A 3,715-nucleotide genomic window follows, 5' to 3' on the forward strand; every position below is an offset into this window, starting at 1 on the left:
GCATAGTGCTACCATTTCTACCACCAAGGTCTAGAAGATTGAGCCTGAAGATCTAGTGGAGGGGGAGCATCTCTTCCACTCACAGATGTGGGTGAAGGGTTCCCCGCTGCATTTAATTGTTGATAGTGGGAGTCAAAAGAACCACATCTCAACAAAGTCATTAAGTGGTTGTGCCTGCTAGCCACACCACACCTATATCTAAACCATTGAGTGGCTCCACCAAGGATGAGATCTCCACATCAGCTAGCAGTGTCAACTTCCATACAACATTAAGCCCTTCACAGGCAAGTTATTGTGTGATGTTTCTCCCCTTGAAGTTTTTTATGGTTTATTAGGCCAACCATACTTGTGTAAGTGTCATGCTTTGTATGATTCTAGATCTTATACAGTTATTATTACTTGGGATTAAAAATATATAGGATACTAAAGGTAGCCCTACCTATCGCCATTTCTTTGATCTCTACTAAGTAATGAAGTAAGATCTTCTCTAATAATTAATTTTTTTTTCTTCTTGATTTGCTCTCAAAGTGAGGGGAATATCATGGCCACATCCATGGCCCCTATAAGGGGTTCCTTCTCACAATAGAAGCTATTTGATAGGTTCGTGGAAGAGGGAAAAAAGAAAAGAAAAAACCATTTTTTCAACTCGTATTTTCAACTTATCACCCTATGGGTTTACTCAAATTTTGAGCGGAAACACTCATTGGATGCATAATTTGATTCCTCATCCAAGAAGTACCCATGTTGCATACTTTTGATGGACCCTACTTTTTTCATGTATTTCTCATTTTTCGTGTAGTAGGGTCCATCAAAAGCATGTGACATGGGTACTTCTTCGATGAGGAATTAAATTTTGCATCCAATGAGTACTCCCGCTCGAAATTTGAGTAAAAACTTAGAATGATAAGTTGGAAATACGAGTTGAAAAAGTAGTTTTATTATTTTTTAATCTTTTTTACATTTTTACTCCTGAAATGGTGAATCATCCCCCTTGGCTGACATCATCATCTTGAATCCTATTGGTTCTTATAAAGTTTATTTTGGTTTTAAATTTTCCTTAGGAGGCCCATTTTAGACCTAAAAATTCCCCTAATGACCCACACAAGTACCTTTGCACTATCAAGTCAAGCATTTTATTGATCTGACTCTTGGAGCACCTCTACACAATGAGCCAATATATCGCTGCTCTCTTTTGGAAAACAACGAAATCAAGTGGCAGGTCTAGGAGTTGCTAAAAAAGGGAACATCCAACCTAATTCCTCATCTTCTAGGAGCCCAATTGTACTTATACATAAGAAATATGGGACTTGGAGACTTTGAATTAATTATCGAGAACTGAATAAAATCAGTGTCAGGAATAGATAATTTATCCCATGGATTGATTACCTTCTTGACTAGCTCAAGAGGGCCAAGTACTTCAGCAAGATTGATTTTAAGCATGGTTATCACCAAGTTCCAATGGAACCCACATATGTATGGAAAACCACCTTCAAATCCAAGGAGGGCCTCTTTGAGTGGTTGGTCATGCCCTTCGGGTTGACAAATTCCCATTCAACTTTTATGAGGCTGATGGATGAAATTTTTGCGGCGTTTCACAAACTATTTCCTGGTTGTATATCTATACAATATCATCATCTTCAACAAGAGTTGGGCAGAGAACTTGCAACATATTCAGTAGGTCCTTCAAACATAATTGATGAGCAAGGCCTCCACACTCCTCTTCCTACTCCTAGTCATCCTTGGGAATCCATCTCTGTGGACTATATGTCTGGGCTTCCTTCTACCAAGCATGATAGTGACTGTGTATTTCTGGTTGTTGATAGATTTTCTAAGATGGATATATTTGTTTCCCGCAAGAAGATTATCACAACAGAAGACACTTCCAAGCTCTTCTTCGAATGAGTGTGGGTAAATTTTGTGATCCCATAGACAATTATATCAGATTGGGATAACAGGTACCGAAGCGTATTTTAGTCAAGCCTATGATCATTTTTGGACACTAATCTCACCAAGTTGACTACATTCCATCCTTGGACTGATGGTTAGACAAAGATCATGAACAATATGGTAGTGAACATAGTATACATGTACAACTCCCAGCAGCCATGTTGAACATGGGATGATAGTCTTCCCTACGTGAAACACAACTATAACATAGCTCTCCATAGCATGACTAACCATAGTCTTGTTGATGGTGCTAGATACAAGGGATCTCCCCAATTTGAGGTCCCAATTAGACCTCACACCATTTGTTGTAGGAGTTCCATCTGAAATAAGTCCCAGATTTCGTTTACTTAATGATTTTCCTTGGCTTAAGTGATTAGCATGAGAGAGATGTGTACATGTGCTTTTGAATGAGCAAGATGGTGTGCATTGTGAAATGTTCAATTATCGATGTATCAAGGTTCTTTCGTTGCGAGGGAGAGAAAGTGAGTCTCTAAGAGATAAGTAATAGTACTAATCTAATGGAGACACTGCATGCACATGATAAGAAAGAACTGTTAAACATCAAGAGAAATAGTTCACATAGATGCCACGATCATTAAATCATTACAACACATTTCCAATCAATTAAGCACTAAAGTCACGAGATAGTTCAATTACTTCAGTACATACGAGAGAAAACATAAACCAAAAACATTAGAAGAATAGTCTTAAAATATCTACGATTCATGCATGAAAATGTGTTGGCCAAAAGGCTTCAAGTATTAACTGAAAGTTCCAATATACATAAGTACAATTAAGATTACTAGCTCCAATAGTGGAGTGTTAGAGCCACTGCTTTCTCCCTAAAAGTATTATCTCTATCTCTCTAATTCCTATGAGAGAAACCAAGGTTAAAATTCCTTTGCGTGAGAAATGAGGATCCTTTTATAACTTGAGAAATGACCTTTCATATCCTCATGAATCTTGGATTTCCAACTTCTAATGATCTTTGGACTTCTAGAACCTTTGGACTTCCAAATGACTTTTGGAATTACATATGAATCTTGGTATTACATGTCTTTTGGACTTCTATACATGGCTCTTTTGTCCATACATGACTCTTGGACTTCCACTTCTTTGTCTTTACAATGATTACATGATTACATCATAACTTCCACATCATCATGTGATAAGGACATGACAAGTCACTACCATTGATGACTTGGACTTGTAGTGACTGATGACATGGAATTTCTTCAATAGTGACATGGTTGCCACTTGTGTCTTCTAATTGTTGATGTCTTCACCCTCCAAAGGGTCTTTGATCTTATGGAGTCTTCAAGGTGCTTCAATCATTAAGACTTCAATGTGTTATTTGTTCTTGAATGCTTCCTTTTTCTTCCTTCTTTGCCCAATCTTCTTCATGCATACTTTCCATGTTGTTCTTGAATTACTTGTAAGTACAATCACTCATGGAAAGAAAACATCAACCTTAAAAATATCCTATTCTAACATGTTTCATGCATATTTTCTTTTTGTGTCTTAACAGTGCACTTGGGGGAGTAAGGAGAGCTTCTGGGTGTAAGGGCGCACTTCAAACAGCTGAAGGGCTAAAGAGAAGAAGATTTAAGGATTCAGGATGCACTCATGCGCTCAAGAGAGAGAGACACTTAAGGGAGGGCGTAGGGTACATGTACGAAGGACAAAGGATGAGGCTTCAATGTTCCCAAGTGTGTTTTATGTTCAAGGAAGATAAGGTGGGTGAAGGGCGCATTACTAAAGGTTGAGG

Source organism: Pinus tabuliformis, chromosome 2_1 (genome assembly GCF_031772625.1).
Source record: "Pinus tabuliformis cultivar Carrire ecotype Pingquan chromosome 2_1, CPIR1, whole genome shotgun sequence".
NCBI classification, from domain to species: Eukaryota; Viridiplantae; Streptophyta; class Pinopsida; order Pinales; family Pinaceae; genus Pinus; species Pinus tabuliformis.